The following is a 24,933-nucleotide window of genomic DNA, read 5'->3' as shown; positions in this document are numbered from 1 at the left end:
ACAGGAATAACGGTTCCATAAAAGAATCGCAATCATACCTATCCATGTTAGGCCAATTATATATCGTCCTGAATGAAACCTATATTGTATGGGAGACAGGGAGACAAAAGAAGTTTCTATTCGGTCAACTACATGCTCATGCATGGTACCACGAGTAATTTCGAATTTCGTTCACTATATGAAATCTGCCGAGTCTGCGATATATCACTCTGCATTTATAATAAACCAATAATTCAGAGGAATGGTCCGATATATAACCCAATTGCACGATAACTTTAGAAAACCACGGTCCCTCTCGGGGGGGACGACTAACTAAACATTTCCACAGACAAATAGTATAGACAGACTGGGAACACGGCATGCCTATTGTTCCATGGTCGTCTCTGTAGGCTTTTCATATTAAAATGAGCTTCAAAGGTGTTACACGTTTTGGAGGTTTTGTTTGTGGTTGATAATTGCACGAGATTATGCGAAAAATACGACGACATGGCATCGTACTTCCAGTCGCGTAGCAACCATAGTTACTTTGTCAGCTCTCAGGCCAGAAACACTGCTTCACGCTAATCAAAACATAACACGCCAGCAGTTTCATAAACATGTCTTTCCTTGACGCACGTGTAAAAGACGGTATGACTAACCGTAAACCATTGAGTAAAACCAGACAGTATCGATAAATGACTTTCAAATTTGGTTCAAACACACTCATTATATATTCATAAAAATATGAGAGGAATTTTTAAAACGGTAAAACTCATTATCCTGAAGCTCAAAACACTCCCGTTTTCGCCAGCACGTCAATTCCCCTCAACACCACACTACAACAACAACACAAACTTTGCCGAACATACGTTCGCTAAACAGTCGGCGAAAATCCGAAAATTACCGAAGGATGCATGGTCGGCACTCTTCGGAAAAGAGAGGCGAGAGCAACCCGAGGCAAGGCGAACATGGATGGGTAACGTAAAACCGCTTCATGCTTTAAAGAATACCCGTTGCGACTCTGGCTATGTTTCTCTGTGACATTTCTAAGAAGACGGACTTTGCTTTAAATCAAGGACTTTGTAAACAAGCAGTGGTTGTAATCTCACGCCGAGATAATATAGCTCCTGGTCGGTCATTTTGATAATGGTGATAAAAACATCATAAATCAGATGTTGTAAAGAAACGAGGTGTCGCTTTGTGATGTGGCAAAAATAACGTACGATGGCCTTAATTGTAATCACGTGACAGAAGTTATTACGTGATTGTGCTTTAACCACTGTCATAATGACCTAAATATTGTGTATTCCGAATTCATACATATACTTTACCCGTACGCACACAAGCACTCACAACAGTAACCCCAACTATACATACAGACGTATATACCACTATTTTGATACATTTACCTTCTTGACTACGTCCATAAGAGTTACGTATGTAAAAGCAGATAGGTAGCCAGAGACAAAGACGGACAGACATGCATCAAGCACATATATACATGTTCCAGCCATCAATCCATAAATTCATCCATACATACAGTTTCATAAACATGAATACGGAGATGTTGTATCCAAATATAACCTGTCTGTTTCTCAAATGATGAGTGACAGCATACCAAATTTTGACTCACAAAAGTAATTTGGTGAATTCACCAAATAACAATGAATTTGTCGCTTTTGGTCAATCTTGACGGGTGCGGCTAGCTGGCAGGGTACGCTTACCCATTCCGGACACCTGGTACCACCACTATTTCGTGGTTCAAGATGGCCCCATTGCCTTTGTCATCATCTATATGTTCCTTGGACCTGGTAAATTTCATAGTTTACCTTGAATGATAACGATTATTGGACCTGATTTGATGTCTATATACATATATCCATCCATCCATCTATCCGTCCGTCCATACATCATACATACATATACACACAGACACACATACATACATACATACATACATACATACATACATACTCCATCCATCCATCCATCCATCCATCCATCCATCCATCCATCCATACATACATACATACATACATAAGTACGTACAGAAAAGCTACACATCAATGCTGATAAGTCAACGCTCTCTGAAGATGGTAATTTGTATTATACATATTCGTACATGCTCATTAATCCAATAATATACTTACTCATGGATGTTATTTATTTCATTCCACTTTAACAGACAATTGTTTTTTGGTGACATTGGTCGTGATGGCGAATTTACAACGAAGGCGTGTCATGTTATGGGCATATCCCCGTTCACTATCTACCGTCTTTGAATTGTCCTTGGCGAGTAGACAGGAAACTGAAGTATTCCATGAGTTGTACACCCTTGCATATCACTTTGGAGAAGAGAGAGTTTTTCAAGGTAGTGAGAAGAGGATTCCGGGATATTCTTTTAAAGATGTGATTGAAACACTGGAATCTGATTGCCCCGGAAAAGACGTCATGCTATGTAAGGATATGGCGTTTTGTTTGGATGGGAAGTACGACCGTCTGGCTAAAGGGTATATCCACACATTCTTGATTCGAGACCCAAGGCGAAGCATCGCTAGTACCTGTAAGAATTACATAGCCTCCAACATACCTCTTGAATTGCTGCCATCAAGTGGCGGGGTGAAACAACTCTACGATCTTCACAACTATGTCACTGGTACACTGAAACAGAAAAGTATCATCATCGCGCGGGCGATCTCGCAAACCATCCAGAGAAAATAATCCGTAAATACTGTGAAGCAGTCGGAACACTATATTGTGATAGTTACATAAATTGCAAAGAAAACGATCTCGAATATTGGCATACGGTTTGGAAGCAAACAGCTCTTCGCAATCTTTTGTTCGATCAGGCGACCAGAAAGACCCGTTTAAAACCAACTCTTGAAAAGAACAAGCGCATGGATGATTCTGAAGTGCCGCAGCTAGGACAGTTACAGATTGAAGCTGCTCTTCCCTATTACAAGAACTCTTCCAGAAGAGAATTCGACCTTAACAGTCCACCTTGCAAAGAACAGAGTAGTACACAAAAAAAACGAGCCAAATTGTAACTTTCGATTTAAGGACCTGGATTGATTCTACGACATTTCGGTATGTGTTTTATTGAGGAATTTCCGGTAGGTTCTCAAAAGAAATTTGAAGAAAAGATTCATCCTCTCCGCACATTTAAGTGGAGATCATCTAAAAAGTTGCGTGATTTTAAATTTTCCAGCTTTTACGGACTGTAAATTCAACGTTTGCATTTTACAGGCAATAACAAAATGGTATTGGGACAAAGTCTAGGTCTATTTTGTCTTCAAAACACTTGAACGTGGACAATACGCTGCTTTTGAAATACATGTAGATAACATAGACATGTTTGTTATATTTTTCACTGCTGTAATTTTACTTTAAATTGTTGCATATGTTACGTTTATGTTAAGTTTTCCCTTTACTCATTATGTAGTGTATTGCGAGGAACTGAATGTGTTTAAGAGGTTTCAGCTGTCTCAGTCACGCAGTTCTACGTAGACATTGTTGACGGTTAAGTTCGGATAGATCTCAATAAATAAATAATTAAAATAAATGAAGATTAAATACGTAATAAATGAATACACAGATAATTGACCTTAAGCTATCCGACAACAACGCCCTGAAGTTGTTTCAAATTATGCATACTATTGTTATCAGATTACAAATTTAATGTTTGAAGTAATTTTTAATTATTAAAAAGTGAGAGACTTCTTATCACTAGCTGTACTCTCTTGATCTAAAACTAGAAAGACATACCATTATTAGTAAAGATACTAAATGTATTTACGGTCAGCAAATGCAGCTTAAGTGACCAGCAATCCTTGTATGTTTTTAAAGTTACCTGCAAAGATGACTTGGAGTTATAATCTCTTGCTAAACTGAAATGCTATGCAAGGTTTTCAGGAGTGTTTTCACCGTTTTTGCCGAATTTTTCTCACGTTTTTCCCTTTTTTGTATCAATGAAACGTGTGATGTTTTTACTATTATGCACTATCTGTAGATGAAGTAGCTGAATGATGAAATCATCATCATCGTCGTCGTCGTCTTTGTCATCCTCCTCATCATCATCATCTTCACGATCATCTTCATCATAAATTGATGTTATTGTTACTGTTATTGTCGTTAAACTATTCCACAAGTATCTTCATACGTGTAATTATAGATGTGATGAACCCATATGTTTAACTGTAGTGTTAAATTTGGAGTTCAAATATAATTTGTCTCTCGGGCGCTCTGATTAGAAACATGTAGCAGCTGGTGTCTCTCCTAATGATGTTTTTGAATTTATGACAACATGACGACCTCGGTCTTTTGTTCCGTTATGCCTGCTAAAATATCAAGCACTTTGCCTGTCAGTGCAATTATATTCATAGAAAAGATATATGTTGCTGCTGAGTCGTGATATGAAGAAGAAAATTATTGCGAACGAAAATAGCAGATAATATGCTTGCTTATACAAATTCTCTCTCTAGGGGATTGGAAATAAATTACAGGGGGCTGTTTTTCAAAGTGGCGCTGCGCGAAAAAATTATCATGGGTGCCGCCAAAAATATGCAAGAGAGTGGGTTGCAGTCGAGGAAGTTGATGTGGAATGTCATTCTGACTGGAGAATAAGATAAATTAAACTCACGTATTTCACATCTCCATTCGTTACTTGAGATGTAAATACTTCCTCAGTATTAGATGACCCGTCTGTCAAAGCATGTTCTCAATGCTTTACACAACGAATATATTGTAGTTCCTGCAGACAAAGCTCCAAACAACATTATCTTTGTCTGTAGCAATTATTAAATCCAGTGTATAATAGATGAATTAAACCTTAATTTAGGTAAGAGTAATACAACTACACTCTGTCCACCATTTTTGATGAAGCCATTTTTCAAATCATTCATCTGTGCTAAATGAATTTGGCATTCCTTTGAAAGGGGACAAAAAGAACCCTTACAAACAATGGTTTATCGCAGCATCAAGCAAATGCACTATGAAACATCCGTCACAATTATTAACTATAATTTTAACAAGCATCAAAAATGGTTTTTTCCAATACTGTCACAAAGTGTATGAACGAATGGGTTGAATCAAATATGGATATTTACAAATTCAAAGGAATTCTTGCTTGATTTAAAAGTCAAGAAAAACAAGTAAGTACAGTCATTCGGAACATTTGACTTTTCTACATGTACACCATAATTCTTACGATAAACTAAAAACAAGGTTGTCATCTCTTGTGAAGCAAGCTTTCCTGCGTACAAATGGAAGTAGAAAGTACCAATACATTACCATCGAACATAGGTTATTTTAGCAACAACATGGATGCCCAGCACAAATACAAAGATGAAGAAATTATTGAAATGCTCAATTTCTTAATCGACAACATATTTGTTAAGTTCGGTTGTATGACATTTCAACAATATATCTGCATACCAAAGGGTATAAATTGTGCACCCCTTCTGGCTGACGTATTCATATGAAGCAGAGCTCCTACAATCGCTCTACAAAGCAGGGTCGAAAAAACATGCAAAGTGTTTTAACCACACGCACAGATATATTGATGATCTGATTAGTCTAGACAATCCAGACATATCAAATTACTCACATCATATTTATCCTGATAAGATGCAAATTAAGAAACAACCTAGGGTAAGAGCTCAGCTTCATAACTTGATCTGTTCCTACAAGGAACTGATTTGGGATAATTGGATGGTGAAGCAATGTCGGTTTAATCTGCAAATGTAAGCTCACCTGATTTTCTGTTTACCTTTTACACTTGTTTTTGTGAGTAATTTGTAATATCGCAACATTCAGCTGTACGGCACCTAACATTTTTGAGAAATTTTAAAAATATGAAGATCCCATTACCCAAAATTAGTTCCCATCGTGTTCTTGGTACTAATGGGCTACACAATAAGCTGTATGATAAAAGGGATAGTTTTCAATCGGATTCGAACCCACAACATACGGCATCAGTCGCCTAGCTGAGAGGCCACAGACAGAACCACTCTGATAAAAGGGATGCCTTTGACTTTGAAATTATAAATTATTCCTACTTGTCAAGTAATATTGCGTCTGCACCTGCTTATGGTGTGTACGTGTCTCAATTTCTCAGATATTGTAGAGCATGTGATTAATTCCTACGCTGATTTTCAAATGAGACACAGCCCATTGGCATCAAACTAGTGAGACAGGAATACACACCAGTAAGACTAGTGAGGACTTTCAAACGTTCTTTGGTCGATATGACGACATTGTGGTCAAATACGACACCTCGGTCAGTTGAATGATCGATTTGGCGACAGCATTCTAAGCTCTGACATATTACAGTGATTCATATACTCTATCACTTCATATAATATTTTGACAATTTTTGGACCGATCCTAACGGGTGTATGTTAGCAGGGTATGCTTACCCATTCCGGACACCTGGTACCACCACTTACTGTCAGTGTTTCAGTATGGTCCTACTTAACTTTGTAAATTACAAATGTCTCATGAACCTGGTAAATCTTAATAAATATAATAAATGAATAAATATATAAATGAACTTAAGCTGTCGTTGTAGTATGCCACACTTGAAAAGTTGAACTGAATCCGACACAACGCCATGAAGTATATGTAGTTTCAAATTAGGTATACAAATTTAATAATATTCTTAGTAATTTTAGCGATTGAAAAGTGAGATTCATCTGGTCCCTGTTTCATAGTGAAGCACCCTTTTGAACTGAAACTACAAATACATACCATTATCAGTAAAAGTATTGAATATATATACGGTCAGCAAATAGAGCTGAAGTGACTAGCAGTCCTACTATACTTTTTAAAGTTACCTGCAAACGGGACTTTGAGTTATTTACTGCTGTGCTCATATCAGAGTCACTGTTGCTATATCTATGACTGTTTCTGAAAGTGTCAGAGCTCGATCACAGTCATTCCTGTCTGTTTCAGTGATAAGGATCGAAAGAGAATTCCGGTTCTGATCTTATATCAAACATTCTTGTTTCGTTCTTATTTATGTATGCTTTTATCTATGGATTGAAATAACCGCTTAAATGTAATTTGTCATTATTTGGTTTGTATTTCAGTATTAAATTCTTTATTAAATCATTATTTCCATGTTTTTATTAGAATTTATTCATAAATTTCTACTTCATTTTTATCGTTATTTTATTATGTTTAACATGAGTTTGTAAATGGTTCCTTGTTAATTTTACGATTTGATCAATTGTTACAATGATTTTCAAACGGTTTCATCATAACTTGGCTCGCTTTCTTACGGCCGTTTTGTAATTATTTGGCAATCAAGTAATGATGTGACCAGTGTTCAAGATATGGAATGCATGTTTTAAAAGTTTTGCCTTTCAAAACAAGGATGTGATTTAACACGTACAGGAAAAGATCACAACACATGTTGCACTGCTTTCAATCGGCACGATGTACTCACTACTTGCAGTTGAACAGAGGTTATGCGAATTCTGTCCTCTTCATGTTGAAGATGAATTTCATTTTTTGTTTCAACGTACTCTGTATAAAGATTACCGTAAGTCACTTTTAGACAAGATATTGACTGATATGCCAGATTTTAATGACTTAAGCAACGATAACAAGTTATGTATACTTATGACAAAATTCTGTAATGATGTAGCAGACTACATTTATAGGGCATTTTCGAGAAGGAAAAGCACACTTTACAAATAATGTATCCTTTTTTTTGTCTTCAATGTGGTATTCAACGTGTCTTATAAGCCCAGCGGGCTGGATGTGGCAATAGAAAACATTCCATTGTAATTTATTTACATGGTGAATAAGTCCGCATAGGACACTTAAATAAATAAAATACAACAACAACAACAACTACGGCAGTCTACATGTGTCTACCCTATATGTCCATGCCGAGTGCATTATTCCAGCGATCACTGACTAGACTAGCCCGGACTATAGTATATTCTGCAAATACTGCCAAATAACTGTTGTCGAGGACGCAGTGCCTCTTCAATTTGATTGCAACGCCATATACAAGCTTGAGATATATGCTTCTTGTATAAGTATGACAAACTGAAATGCTATTTCTATGCTATGCATTTCCACAATATTTCCGATCTTTCTCTCACTTTTTCTGTCTACGAAATTGTAATGTTTTTATTATCATACACTCTTTGCAGATGATAGAGAAGAATGATAAACTTATTATTATTATTATTATTATTATTATTATTATTATTATTATTATTAAAGGTCTCTGTTGTTGTTTCTGTTGTTGTTAAACTATTTCAAAGATATCTTAAGGATTAAAATTTTACATGTAATTATAGATTTGTGGATACAATGCTGAACCCATATATTTCAAATTTAGCAAGTCTCTCGGGCGCCCTGGTTTTAAGAAACACTAATGTAACAGCGAATATCCCTTTTAATATTTTCTTTTATTTATGACTATATGACAACCTCGACCTTTTGTTCCAATATCATATCCAGCACTTGGTCTGTCAGTACTTAAAACAGAAAAGATATGTTGCCGGCGAGTCGTGATGTGAAAATTTTTGTTAACAAATATTGTGTATATGCTTGCATATACAAATTCTCTCGCCAAGGGATTGAAAAGAAATTACAAGGGCGGTGTTTTTCAAAATGACGCTGCTCGAAAAATAGTGACCCTATAAAAGTGTTTGCGATGAAAAAAGTGACCCTCCAAGATTTGCATGCGCATTGAGTGATCCTTCACCAGCTTGTTACAGTCCATATCAATGATATCTTGATTGACATAGAATTTATCACTTGACATTTGAACTTTCGAAACAATGCTTTTCACCCCTTACAAATGATCACTTTTATGCAAAGTTTCAAGTCGATGAAAAAGAGATCACATTTCACCATAAGAAATTACATCAACTTCTTGAAGTTCAATTGGCTATTCAAAATTGAAAGGAAATATAGCTCTAATGTTTACCATCATATATAGTTTGGCTTGTAATTGTTAAGACAGCACTATTATTGTTTGTCAAGATACTTATTACAGTCTAACCGTAATTATTCAAAAACATATACATATAAATGTATAGATACAGAAAGTTTTGTCCAAGATACCATGGCAAGAGAATTGATATTTTTCCGATGAAATTCGAATATCATATTTATCGTCCATCTGCACCTTCAAACACCCCATTTCAAACAATTACATTTATATCAAGTATCAAACGTATATAATGCAAAGATATTACTAGTTTTATATTGAAAAAATGTTCACTTAGTTTTCCCATAGACTACCATGTATAGAGGATCAACAGTGAAATTGCAACTCCAAATTTCCTGATCACATATGCACTTGTTACCACCATAGTCCAATCAAGTTCATTTATATAAACTGTCAAACATCTCTAAATCCACAGATATTGCTGGTTTTATATTGGAAAAAAATGTTCATAGTTTTCTCATAGCCTGCCCTGAACAGTGGATCAACATTTTTCCTGAAATCCTAAAATGATTTTTGATACACATGCACTTTTACTCTCACTTCAAGCAAAGTAAATTTACATCAATTATCAAACGTATATAAATGTATAGATATAGCTAGCTTTTGTAGCAAAAATTGTAAATATTTTGCCCAGTAGACTCATGTATTATGATATATATTCTTTGTTGCAGCACTGCCGATATCAGCCACATATTAAATGTTTATTTTCACAGTTGTGCGGTTATGTTGACCTCCCTAAAGGCATGTGTGAACTTTCGTGACCCTTCAAAAATGCTTCAGCGAAAAATGAAAACTCGACTCCCTAAATACTTACCCCTGTAATTTCTGTCCAGTCCCAAGACAAATTAATCAACGTCTCGTAATGTCTTGATTAGATTAACAAACCAATCGTAGACATAATTTTGAAAAACCAATCACTACATTTAGATGTAGAACTGAAGGCATGACATTGATAATCTTTCTCATCAACGAGCCCCAACGGAGTACAGGAAATCCCAATCATAATACATGGGAGCCTATCAGGAGAACTATTAAATTTTCCCCTAAAAATTAGCCATATTTGTACGTTTGAATATGTTTGATAGTTTGTGTAAATGTTCTTTGCTTGAATTTGGATGTACAAAGTACTGCATGTCTGTACAAAAAGTTTGAATTTGGGATTTCACCGAAATTGTTGATTCACTACACATAGTAGTCTATAAAAAACTATGAATAATTTTTCCCATGTAAAACTAGCAATATCTATGAATTATAGACATTTGATAATTGAGATAAGTGTATTTGATCATCTTAGGGTTTCTACAAGTACATACGTGTCAAGGAAATTTGATTTTGGAATTTCGCCGAAACAATTTGATTAACTATACATGATAGCCGATGAGGAAAATATGAATATTTTTTACAAAACAAAACTAGCCAACTTTAGCTTTTAAAATTGTTTGGCAATGGATACAAATTTACCTGATTAGAATAGTATGTTTCAAAGTACAGATGTGAACAACAAACATAATATTGGAATTTCACAACAAATATTAATTCACTTCTCATGGTAGTCTTTGCCAAAACTATTAAACATTCCCTGTAGGTTTTTTAAAACAATATTAGTGCTCTGTGTACAATTACAAGCCAAACTATCAACGAAGGTAAACATTACAGCTATTCTCCCTTTTAATTTTGAATAGCAAATTGCAGTTAAAGTAGTTGATAGTTGTCAAAGGTCATCTCTTTTCATCGACTTGAAACCTTTTGTTAAAGTTGTTGTAAGTTAAAATGTGTTTTTTCTGTACAATTTCGTTTTGGAGTCAGTTTCCTTTTTAGTCCCTCTTAAAGTCCCGAAATCCCTTCAAATGCCCCCAAAAATATAACTTTTGATATTTCAAAACCGCGTCAATTCCCCCGCCCCTCCGCAGGTGTTTGTGAATGCAGCCTATAACAAAGGTGATTCACTCCTGCCATAAATAGGTGTCTCGTGATGCCATGGGCTGACCTGTAAACCTACTTGACTGGGTAGTACCCAGTCCGTCCACAAGCAAATATGACATCCGCCGACGTCATCACGTGACCATTTGGCGTTGACCCAAGGACCAATAACAGAAGTGAATAGAGTCGTACAGTACAAAACCCATTCGTATTAAGGTCACTTCTGACACGCTACTATCGCATTCTGGGACTCCCGTGGGTATTTGGGTCTTAATTACCTTTCGGATTTCCTGTCGGTGGCTTTGTGCGGTGGTGAGCATTATTACGATTTTATGTTTTTTAATGTTTTCTTTTTATTATATATAGTCCTGAATGAAACATATTGTCGAGGGAGAGGGGGAGACAAAGGAACATTCAAATCGGTCAACTACGTGCATGGTATACCACGAACACTTTCGAAGTTTCGTTCACTATATTAAAGCTACCGAGTCGGCGATATATCACACCGCATTTATTACAAAACAATAATTCAGAGGAATGATCTGATATGATCCAAATCCACGATGGCGTCGACCAAATTTGAATTTACGAAACATTCCTCAGAGGACGGACTTTGCTTTGAATCAAGGACTTTGTAAACAAGCAGTCGTAGTAATCCAACGCCGAGATAATATATAGCTCCTGGTCGGTCATTTTTACAACGAAGATAAAAACGCCATAAAGCAATTAGATGTTGTGAAGAAACGAAGTGTCACTTTGTGATATGGGAAAAGCAATTACGACGGTTTTAATAGTGTCAAGAGGACAAGAATTTTAATTAGGCTGCGTTCACCAATAACGATGGGGGGGGGGGGGGGGCTGGAGGAATCTTATTTTTTCAGATCCTCCTCAATACTTTCAAATCCCCCCCTCTATATGATCAAAATTTTTTCAAGTCCCCCCAACTATCACAAGCCCGTATATCAGTAAAGGATGTGCGCGCAGAAAAAATAAACACGTATCGCGCCGTTCCGCTCGCAGATGTTCAACACTACCTGTTATTAGTAAAGTCATATTCCTAGGTTGAGTTCCTAAATTGATTCATTTTTAAACGCATCAGTGAACTTTTTGGATTTATCAGTCTAAGCCAACTTGAGTTAATCCAACTCTGGCCAGGTCAATTGCTCCTGCCGAAGAGCACACAAAATGACGATCATGAGAGAATAGGCAAATCGTGAATTCTGGCTAATTGTCATATTGTAAAAAACTGAGCACAGTGACCTATCAAAAATTTGTTTCAAAAGTACAAGACATATATGAATTAGATGCTACTCAAAATTGACAGTACTGGAAGGTAAAATATTCCATCAACTAAATGTTTTAATCTCTGAAATTTTGGGTGTAATAATTAAAAAATCATTAATCACATATTTTTTCATTTAGTCTTTACTGTTCAAAGTGTTACTTTTGTATATTTTACAATGAGAATTTTAAAATTTGGAAATCAATCATGGTGACCCTATCTTTTTCTTTAATATTTGATTATTTTCATATGCCAGAATTAAAAAATCCCGATAACTTTTAAAGTCTTCTGTTCTTCCATGTGTTGCTCTCCGGCCTGATCTTTTGTACAAGTATGTTTCACTGTCATGAGCGGCATTTGACCCGAACTCTTCGTTAACTACCATGTACATCAGAGTCAAAGCTATCTCTATCACTGCTCAGGTATGCAGTGACAGTGACACTGCAGTAGCAGGGCGTTACCTGATGGTGACATTGCCCGCAGGGAGTAGTAATTAACTTTGATAATTTGACAATATTTTTGTTCAGTTTATACAACTGTGTTGAACTGTCCAGTATCCACCTTGCTAACAGTCTATGTATGTGTAGCATGCATTTGTATCACTGACAACTGACTGACAGTCTGGACTCTAATTAAATTATCACCTAATACATATTTATATGTACAGGCTTTGTCGAAATTCAAACTGAATATTGTGTGTTTGAGCATGTTGTCGGGAAACAGGAAGAAACTGTAGTTGATATATTGCACAGAAATATTGCAAAAATAATCAACAGTTACAGCTTCTGCCCTGTTACTAGGCTCAAGTTTGTTTTTTTACGACAAATCATAATGTTTAGCTTTTTTTCAAGATGAAAGTCATGAAATGTGTCAAAATGATTCTAGATTTTGTTAAACTATTACAAACATTACAACGATTTGATGGCATAAAAATAGTATTCATTTTTTATTGAATCGCCTACAAAAACTTGGAATTGGAAAATGTAAAACGTGAAAGGGAACCGAAACATTTTCAAGTCCTCTCCTACAGGCAGAGCAAACTTTTCAAGTCCCCCTCTATTACCCAAAAAAATTTCGAATCCCCTGAATTCCTCTAGCTCCCACCCCTAACCGTTTTTGTTTGTTTTTTTGTGAACATAGCCTTATACGTTAATGTAATTTTACCACTGTCATAATGATCTGAATGTTGTGTATTTCAGTTTTACGGTTGTTAACATGGAGCGAAATAATACCGAATTAATACTCGTATTTGACCCGCAGGCACACAAGCACTCAGCACCGTATACCCCGACTATACATGCAGATGTACATACTACTATTTTAATACCTACCTTCTTGTTACGTATATGCAAGTTACGTACGTAAAGGCAGACAGCCAAACAGCCAGAGACATAGACGGGTAGGCATACATGCATACATACATACATACATACATACATACATACATACATACATACATACATACACACACACACATACATACATACATACATACATACATACATACATACATACATACATACATACATACATACATACATACATACATACATACATACATACATACATACATACATACATACATACATACATACATAAGAAAAGCTGCACATCAATGTTGATAAATTTACACTGTTAAACAAACGGTCTGAGTTGGTCTCAAACTGTCGCCATCAAAACAAATATTATGTATCAAATTTCAAGAGCATCTGAAAAACACAATATAATGGTACGTCCAATTGGCCAAACCATGTTACTGTGTGTGAAGAGATGTCTGTCTGTCTTTCTGCCTGTCTCTGTCTTTCTGTCTGTCTGCGTGTCTGAATTTTGCTGGATGCATGAAACTTAAATAACAGATATTATTACTGTGTACTTGAAGTAATTATTTTTTACATACATATGCATACATACACATTCACTAACTCACATGACTAATCATTGGCGTTATTACTCCAGTCTTTTACAGAGAATTGAACATTTGGTAACATTGCCCGTGATGGCGAATTTAAACCCAAAGCGTGTCATGATATGGGCCCATCCCCGTTCACTATCCACCGTCTTCGAATTGTCCTTGGCGAGTAGACAGGAAACTAAAGTATTCCATGAATTATATTCCATCGCTTATCACTTTGGAGATGACAGAGTTTATCCAAATGATGAAGTAACGGTGCCAGGATACACTTTCAAAGATGTGATTGAAACACTGGAGTCTGGTTTTCCCGGAAACGACGTCATTCTATGCAAGGACATCGCATTTTGTTTAGATGGGAAGTACGACCGTCTGCCTAAAGGGTATATCCACACATTCCTGATTCGAGACCCCAGGCGAAGTATCGTCAGCTTGTGTAAAACTTACCGCGCAACCGACGCACCTCTTGACACGTTACCACCCACCGGAGGAGTGAAGCAACTTCGTGATCTTCACAACTACGTCACAGATACACTGAATCAGGAAAGCATCATCATCGACGCCAGTGATCTAGCCGACAAACCAGAGAAAATAATACGTAAATATTGTGAAGCAGTTGAGATTCCTTATTGCGACAGCTACCTGAGTTGGAAACCCGACAATATTGACTATTGGCATGCGATTTGGAAGCACGCAGCTATTCACGATACATGCTTTGGAAATGCGGTGAAAAGTACCCATTTCAAGCCACTGCCTGACAAGGGCAACCCATTCGTCATTACTGATTTGCCACCTCAAGCACAATTACAAATTGAAGCTGCTCTCCCTTATTATGATGAACTCTTCCAGAAGAGGATTCAACCATAACTGCTTATTTGGTGAAGAAAACCGTGCCACGAAAATGGACAACAACAAAATGTAAAGTCTAGACGAGTTTTCGATCAATGATTTCATTACCTCATGAAAGACAAAACTAAGTAACAATCTTGGACATTGCATGTGTGTTAACAAAAAAAATCGCTTAATTTGTATGATACTTCTATTTGTAGTTGTACATCTTCAAGGTGTACTTTTTGCTAAGTCATGTAAATACTGCTTTAATGCGGTATATTTACTACGGCCAACGGCTGATGTAGAGCGGTATATATAGTTTGTCATCTGTATCAATCAATCTTTTATTGAAAAGCAAGAGCAAATACCAAGTGGGAGAAAAACCAAAGTAAATGATCGAGTAATGCCTGCACATTTTTTCAGGAAATTCTCTCATAGTCTTTTCGTTTCTGATTTTATTTTTAGCTCACGTGTTCACATCACGTGTCTGTCCGTGTGTGTGTCTGTCTGTCTGTCTGTCTGTCCGTCTGTCTGTCTGCTTGTTTACACGATAACTCAAAAACGCCTGAACAAGTTCAAGTCAGATTTGTTAGATAGATACCGTATGCTACTTGCAAGAACTGATTAGATTTTGGTTAGTGTGGCTTGCATATTAATGAAGTTATGACATATCTTTTTTTTCAGATAATGGTTTCCCTAGATGGAGACAGTAATGACATTGTCGACGTATATCAAGAAATACTGCACAAAATTTCATGAAACTTTTCAGAGATGACAATCTCAGAACATTGTGATGATACTGTGAGTGTCATGTCAATTATCTGCTCATTTGCATATTTAATGAACTTTTGTAATTAGTAACATAATTCTGCACCAAATTTGATGATACATGCAACAAATATTGATCTTATGGATATCTAATTGTAGAAGCATTGGGCAGTGTCAACTTATTAAACAGCTCATTTGCATATTGTATGAAGTTTTGGAATTATTCATATAACTCCGAAATAAATGTACCAAATTTGATGAAATCTGCTGCATATACTGATCCGACAGATATCTAACTGTGGTGCAAAGCATTTAGTAGTGTGAAGTTAAAGGGTTCATTTACATATTTAATGAGCTTTGTAATTAGGTATATAACTCAAATTACGGAACCTAATTCGGTGAAACCGGCTACAGATATTGATCTGATAAATATCTTATTGTACTAAGAAGCATTGGAAAGTGTACATGTCAAATTAATAAATAGCTCATTCGCATATTTTATGAAGTTTTGTAATAAGTCATATAAGTCCTAAATAAATGCACCAAATTTGTTGAAATCTGCTGCAGATACTGATCCGACAGACATCTAACTGTGGTGTAAAGCATTTAGTAGCGTAAAGTTAATTAAGGGTCCATTTACATATTTAATGAACTTTGTAATTAAGTATATTACTCTGAAATAACGGCACCAAATTTAGTGAAACCTGCTATAGATATTGATCCGATAAATATTTAATTACGCTATGAAACATTGAGCAGTGTCAAGTTAATTAAGGGTTCATTTGCATATTTAATTAGCTATATAATTAATGATATTATCCATAATCACAGCATTAAAGCCCCTGTAGCTGTAACTCTTGAATTTTGTCGACCTGAAAAAGGCTTTCTTTTTTCTCTGGTTTTCTTTAAATTCTACAGATTTATAGGATAAGTCTTTTACCACTGAAAAATAGGACAAGTAAATTTAAATTTTAACTGTTATTTTGATTTCCCGCCATTTTTAAAAATTGGTAATATTACAGAGAAAACATGGCATACATGTATGGTGTCCCTGTGGAAAATATTCAGTACTATGCATTATATTGGACTCCTCTGTTGTTTCTGTGAAGATTCCAATGCATACATACACTGCATACTGTGTTTTTGCTTTATTTGCAAGAGGGCGCCATTTTATGTTTGAGCAAATATTTATTATTTATCTTGCTCAAAAGTGAACATGTAGTCGCAGTGGACAGTTTATTCTACCTGTATAAACACCCCTGAATGAGTACATTCCAATGAACTTGTTTTAGTTTGGAAGTAAAATCACAAAAATAATGCGAAAAAGATACAGCTATTGGGCCTTTAAATTTGATGAAACGTGCTAAAGATGTTGATCTGATTGATATCTTATTGTCCCATGAAGCATTGAACAAGTTAATAAACACGTCATTTGCATATTAAACAAAGTTTTGTAATCAGTGATTTAACTCTGAGAGTACTGTGCGAAAGTTGATTAAACCTGCTACATACAGTGGTATAACAGATATCTGATTGTTCTGTGAAGCCACAGACAAATATATAACAGACTTGCAACGAGCATTGTTCAATGTGTGAAGCGGTTACGTAAGCCATCCATGTTTGCCTCGCCTCAGGAAGCTCTCGGCTCTCTTTTCCGAAGAGTGCCGACCATGCACCCTTCGGTAGTTTCCGGATTTTCGCTAATTTTTAAGCGAAAGTATGTTCGGCAAAGTTCGTGTTGTTGTTGTCTTGTTATGCTGAGCAGAATTGGCGTGCTGGCAAACCAAATTTGAAAGTCTTTTATCGATACTGTCAGATTTTACTCGATGGTTTATGGTCAGTCATACCGTCTTTTACACGTTCGTCAAGGAAGGACATGTTTATGAAACTGCTGGAGTGTTATGTTTTGATTGGCGTGAAGCAGTGTTTCTGCCCTGAGAGCTCACAAAGTAACTCTGGTTGCTATGCGACTGGCAGCACGATGCCATCTCGTCGTAGTTTTTGCATATCTCGTGCAATTATCAACCACAAACAAAGTCTTCAAAAAGTTTAACACCTTTGAAGCTACCGAGACGACCATGGAACAAAAGGCATGCCGCATTGCAACTCTGTTATATATTTTGTGGCTGTTACACGTGTATTTTTTTAAACCTGAGGGGATCGGATAAGTCGCTCTGTAAATATTCCTTATCAGCGATCTAAGCGATCTCACGTTTACACGTCAATTAACAAGGTATACATTTAGTTCGGTTCAAACGTCCTCAGCGGTATTCACTGGACCAGAGAACAATTGCCAGCTCGTAATGGCGGACACAAACATCGGACAGCTACTGTCTATGTAGCCCTGCGTACGATGCTGTGTGTTTCCATGACTTTTATTGATGTGGTGGGAGGCCGTGAAACGCCGGGAACACACAGCATCGTACGCAGGGCTACTGTCTACGCTCTTTTTGTTTTCAATCACGGGGAGGGGCTGTGTTTCAATCAACCGATCGAGATGCCTTCGGCGGAGACATATACAAGAAGAAGAGAATTTTGATGGCCTCACTCTGCCCGATGTCGATATCCATTCCATAAAGATAGATGAGTCGCATTCGAAGAAAACGAGCAAGTTATGTTTCCTTTTCCTGTGTCTATAAATCATGATACCTGCACTACACCCGTATATCGGTCGATATGGACAAACACACAAACAAAACTCTATCGTACTCATTAAAATAAACTTCCCTACACCTATTCTAAACGAAACAAACACTATTGTAACACTAACAAATTGGATAATAACGTGGAGATCCTATTTCACACATATCCGAAAACGAAACAAACACCAATGCAACACAAACTTTTGGATAGTAAGGTAGGGGCATCCGTTTTTCTACCTTTTCCACTACGACGGTTGTTGTCGGACACGGTTTTGAATTGGGCTTACAACCGTTTGATTTTGTCTTGACGTTCCTCGGGGGTTCTTTCGAATCCATTCTCGCGAGCAAGAGCATAATTTCCTCTTCGCTGACCTGGGCAAAATTCAAGGTTAGCGCTCAGCTGTTGCCGTAAAGAGGCGTACGGTTTACGACGATGCTCGAATCCCGTCTCCCTAGCCCTTGCAGCCATGACTTCATAAAATTGCCTATCCCTCGATTGTGGGCTTAAAAACTCATACCTCGACCGTCCATCATATGGATGACTTTTTTCCTCTCCAGATAGAAATGAGTAGTTTGATTTCTTCCTGTGACCAATTTGCTGCCGCGATCGACGCGAACTTTTTGCTCTAACACCGTCCATTGCGGTAATGGCGGCAAGCCGAAGACAAGATATAGTTCCGGGTTTAGTTCGGTGTTCTGGTCACACGTGTAAATAGGCCATTGTTTAGTACGGAGCACCGAACCTGGACCAGCCCTTCCACACCGAATTAATCTAGTTCTTTATTAGTTTGGTGTTTTCTGGTCACACGTCCAACTGACACGGGTTTAACTTTAAACCAGTGTCAGCTCCGGAGTAAACACGCACGTGTGTACCCCACTTTTGTCTGTGATGAAGCGTACTACTGAACCTGTTGAAAAACACGTGAGCACATTCAGTTCACGTCTGGTCGGTTGTTGTGATAGGAGGTATGTTTACCCTCGTCCCTAGTACGCTCGGAGTGTGATAAATATGGCACCCCATGACTTGCCAATGTTGGGTTATCTTTTTACCATCGACGTAAACGATTTTGTACCAATAGAAGTGCATGCCTCCTTATCCTCCCCTGAAAGAATGTTCTGAAAGAACGGTAAAAAAAAAATAACCGAAAATATCAATTCTCTTTTACACAAAAGACTCAACGAATGCAATCAATTAAAACTTGAAAATCTATCTGGAGTGCAAAGCCAATGCACACGATTGTTTTGGTCTGGTTCTCTGTGGGTACAGACGAGTGTTCAGAATTAAAACATATTCATGGCAACTAACTTTCACTGTACTTCTTTCAATTTCTGTATTCACAGATTTACATGAATAATGACTTTTAAAGTGCGTCGCCATTTTTAGCTCACGTGTTCACACACGTGGGCTAATGTGGCAGCGATGTCTGTCTGTCTGTCTGTGCGCCCGACATCTCGAAAACGGCTCATTAGATCAGAATCAAATCTCGTACATAGATTCAGTTTGCAAATGGCATGAACTCATTAGTTTTTGGTGTGTGTGTGGCTTGCTTACTTTTTGCTCATTTGCATTATTAATGATTTTAGAAAAAGCGGCTATACATTAAGAACGACTGCACACAATGTGATGAGATTTGCTACAAATGTAGATCACACCAAGATATATCAGCTGTAGGAACAGTAGACAGATAATTGCTAATTTGCATATTTACTGAACTTTCCTAATTAGGTATATGTAATATATGATTTGACTTGGTCAAAATTGACGAAATTTGGTATGTATATTGAAGATACTATGATTAAACATTATTGAAAGTCATTAAATATATTAACTTAAGCCAATTCCTCATTTGCATATTTAATGAACTTCCCTAACTAGGGATATATCTGAATTAACTTGATTACAGGTGTTGAAACTTGCTATGTTCATCAAAGATACTATGATATAAAATTATTGAAAGTCAAAAGACATTTTTACTTAAGCCGATTCCTAATTTGAATATTAAATGAATTTTACTAATTAGGGATATTTATCTGGATTGACTCCATCAAAATTGATGAAACTTGCTATGTACATTAAAGACACTATTATGCAATATTGTCGAAAGTCATTAAGCATTTTCTCTTCAGCCAATTCCTAATTTGCATATTCAATGAACTTTGCTAATTAGTGATATTTACCTGAATTAACTTGACCAAAATTGATGAACCGTGTCATTTACATTGAAGATACTATGATACAATATTCTTGAAAATCATTACGCATTTTTACATCAGCCAATTCCTAATATGCGTATTAATGAATTAGGGATATATATCTAAAATGACTCGACCAAAGTTGACAAAACTTGCAACATATATTGAAGATACTATGATAAAACATAACTGAAAATCATTAAGCATTTTTACTTCAGCCAATTCAAATTTGCATATTTCACGAAGTTTGCTAATTAGGGATATATATCTGAATTGACTGGACCAAAGTTGATGAAACTTTCTACATATATTGAAGATACCATTATACAATATTATTAAAAATCAGTATGCATTTTTATTTCAGCCAATTTCTTATTTGCATATTTCCTACGAAGACAGTTATGATAGTGTCGACATATATCAAGAGATTCTGCACAAAATTTCACGAAACTTCACATTTGACAATCTAAGAATATAATGATGATACTGTGAGTGTCAGGTCAATTATCTTTTGCATATTTAATGAACGTTTGTAATTAGTGATATAACTCGAAATTCCTACACCAAATTTGGTGATACCTGCTAAAATGTTGATCTCATAGATATCTTAGAATTTGGTAGTGTCAAGTTAATAATTAGCTCATTTGCAAAGCTAATGAAGTTTTGTAATTAGTCATATAAATCCGAAGGAACTGCACCAAATTTGATGAAATCTGCTGCAGATTTTGATCCGATAGATATCTGACTGTGTTGAGAAGCATTTAGTTGTGTGAAATTAATTGAGGGTTTATTTGTGTATCCAATGAACATTGTAATAAGTGATATAACTCTGGCATTATGGCACCAAATTTGGTAAACCGGCTACAGATACTGATCTGATAAATATATAACTGTCGCGTGAAGCTCTGAGCAGTGTCAAGTTAATTGATCGCTCATTTCCCTATTCAATAAAGATTTGTAATTAGTCATGTAATTAGTAATTAGTCATTAGAAAAATGCAACTGAATGATAAAATTTGTGGCTGGCATGATGCATTTTAGGCAAGTATGAGCCCGTGTCGAAATTCAAAAAAACACTGAACCCCCCCCCCCCCGATTTGGCAATTCGAAAGCATGGTGACTCACGAAAGTCAACAATAGGATGCGTTCTGAATTACTCCCGCAACTATTTTAATCAAAACAAAAGCGTTTCACATTTTTTCTGAAAGCACAATGTCGAGTTCGGGTACCAGCTACCATAAAAAATACAGGATTGAAAGTCATTTAAGGTGGAGCTGCATGCTGCAAACACAGTTTTTTCAAAGCAATATTATTCATTAAAGATGACAAGTAAACCCCTCTCATAATATATATTTTCAAAACGCAGAGACTCTGAAGTTTAGTATGGTAGCAGAAGTTTACTGAAAGGGTGAAGTGGGTGTATCTTTGGGGTAAAGAAACTAATTATTGGTATTAAAGGCGCCCTTCTCAATCCCTGTTTCTCGCATTAGCAAATGTGTCAACAGCCCATTAACAGTTTGTCATTCTTTTGTTTTCCATTGAATATTTTATCAAGGAAATAATATTTATATTAGATAAATCTGATAATTGAGTGGGGGCTTTAATGATAAAAATTAATTAAAGTCAAACACTTGACACTATTTTCTGAAATGTAATACCATTTAAATATAGGGTATATGTAGAAATAAACAACTATTTTATTTTGCATTATCTATTCTCATTCTAAAATGGCAAGGCTTTAAAGACCAACACTCACACAAAAATGTGATTAAAATCATGATTAGCAAAATTAAAATGCTTCTTATTCAAAATGAAAGCACTGTATTGCCAAACAAACAAGTCATGTTGTTATATAGTATATAAAGAACATAATATGAAAATTTAAGAAAATTTGATCCAGCCAGAGTGGAGTTAAATTCTTTGGAAATTTAGAAATTGAGAGGGAGAAAAAGGCCAGGAAATCGGGTGATTCGTTTCTTCGCTTCGATAAAGTGTGTATGTGCGATGTATGATAGTGAGCATGCGTGCGTGAGTGCTTCACGAACTCTACAACGTGTTGAGCGGTCTCAGTCAGAAAAATGTTACAACGTAGCCGGCTATTGAACCACTCTTTTTTGGGAGTGGAGATTTAGCCGAGCGGTTCTGTCTGTGACCTCTCAGCTAGGCGACTGATGCCGTATGTTGTGGGTTCGAATCCGATTGAAAACTAGCCGTATATTGCATACATTTGCAAAAATTAACACTTCTTTATCACGCAACTTACGACTGCTCGACAAGCTAAAACGTGAACCCAACCAACATTTTAATCCTGGGTTAATAAATTAACTAAAATCGAATGAAAATTTGCAAAAAGGTGATTTTTGATATGCTGTGTTGGGTGCGGCGCCCCCTTAAGAGTTGAAATACACCATGACATTGGCGTATTTCAACCTTACACATAATAGCAATAACAACAATGGCAGTGCGTGTGTCTACATCATGCAGGTAGTGTTGAAAAGCTTAACACTTGCAGCGTACCTATTGATACACACAATGCCAGATCATGAGGGAACATTGTCAAAAGTTTAAGCCATTTCCTCTTTTAGTGTATTACAGTAATGTATTTGCAGTGCGTACGCGGGTTACTATAGCTGCATTTTTCGTGCTATTGGTCATCTATAGTTTCTTGTTCTGTGCCTTCGTTCCTTCGAACTTTGCTTGTTCAATCTTTGACAAGACCAAAGATGGCTGTTTCATATCATGCATGTTCTTATCTCCATTTCAACCACGCCATATTACAATTCAACGTTATGCTAGGTGGTAGTTTCCATGCAATCCTCAACAAAAAGTTCCCTAAGATTACTACTTTAAGGAAGATACACGCCGATTTTTCAATTAAGGTTCCAAGACAAGACCTTTCTAATGTAACAATTCTCTAGTAATAAATTAGCTCAGAACCCCCGTAAATTGTATATTTTCTGAAAGCCTAGATATAGGGGAACATTTTGGTAACCACCGTGTCACCATTGTTTACATAACTATCACATGACAGGCAATCTGCATAACCTTTTAAAAATCGGTTTTCCCTATGTTTTGTCTCAATACTTCAAAATATCCGACTCAAACTTGCTGGAATGCAAGCAGTTACAACGCTCTTCCACAGTGTGTCTCAGATTTTTTATGTCTTGCTTAGTTTTTTTGGAGCACAATTTTAAAGAAATCAACTAGGGTTTAATTCACCACTCTGGAAGTCTTTCTGGCATAAAAATTGTTTAAGGAGGTTTAAAAAAATTCTGAGACACACTTTGAAAGATCCTAAAGACAGCTTGCACTCACACAAATTTCAGCCACATATCTCAGAGAATTGAAACCAAACACAGGGAAAACCGATTTTTGAAAGGTTATGCAAATTACCTGTCAAGTGATAGTTATGTAAACAATGATGACACTATGGTAATTTAAATGTTACTCTATATCTAGGCTTTCTGAAAATATATAATATTTGGGAGTTTTGAGCTTATTAACCGCTACAGAATTGTTAGTTTAAAAAGGTCAGTTTCTTGTCTTGGAACCTTAATACATTCACGGGATGCTGAGACCTCCTTGCTTAAAAATTTCGACTTGTTAGTTCAAAGACCTATATATTGAGAAATTTGGAGTGTATTCGGATTGTAATGGTGGTTACGCTTTGAGTTAAATCGCTATAGTAACCGTTCTGATGAAAATGTCTAAGTCTAAGCGTTTTAAGGCCTTTTAAAGGTCTGGGAAGTTTGTTACTTATTCCTTATTCCTTATTCCTTATTCAAAATGTGAAGTTTGTTACTTATTCCTTTTTCCTTATTCCTTATTCGAACGTGAAGTTGTTACTTATTCCTTTTTCCTTTTTCCTTATTCGAAGTTTTTCCTTATTCCTTATTCGAAGTCTGTTACTTATTCCTTTTTCCTTATTCCTTATTCGAAATCTGAAATTTTTTACTTATTCCCTATTCGAAATCTGAAGTTTGTGACTTATTCCTTATTCGAAATCTGAATTACTACATATGTACCACAGTTTACTTGCATCGAAGTGCGCGCGTACTACCGGTATTTGCACTGCAGTGCAATACCGAAAACATTATGCCATTACTTTATGTTAATGAGTATTTACCACTTTTGACCCGGAACTCTTTATGTTTGTAAACACAAAAATGTCGTAAATAAGATTTCGTTTCACTTTGGATCGATGCTTGTTATAGTAAAATACACGACATTACCGATTAAAAACTACGACAAAGAAAATTGCATGTACTAATTACAGTGTGATGATGATTTTTATTATCTGTAAGAGCAGTTTGTTTGTCAGCTAAGCACGGCGGTGGCCGCCGTACCACGGCGGCCGTTATACATCAAAACACATGTAACTGCGGGCGCAGCGGAGTTAACATTAATTAACATTTTCAGAGACGTTTTTGCCAGTA

General features: G+C 36.3%; 1 long non-coding RNA gene across 1 annotated transcript; it reads left to right on the top strand.

The window, feature by feature from the left end:
- The first annotated feature begins 11,043 nt into the window (after positions 1 to 11,043).
- On the top strand, positions 11,044 to 17,105 carry LOC139151535 (uncharacterized). Its single transcript, XR_011556446.1, has 3 exons — positions 11,044 to 11,185; positions 14,112 to 14,982; positions 15,580 to 17,105. It is a non-coding gene; the product is annotated as an uncharacterized lncRNA (long non-coding RNA).
- Positions 17,106 to 24,933: the final 7,828 nt, after the last annotated feature.

Source organism: Ptychodera flava, chromosome 15 (genome assembly GCF_041260155.1).
Source record: "Ptychodera flava strain L36383 chromosome 15, AS_Pfla_20210202, whole genome shotgun sequence".
Classification (NCBI taxonomy): domain Eukaryota; kingdom Metazoa; phylum Hemichordata; class Enteropneusta; family Ptychoderidae; genus Ptychodera; species Ptychodera flava.
This window is presented reverse-complemented; position numbering and strand designations above follow the sequence as displayed.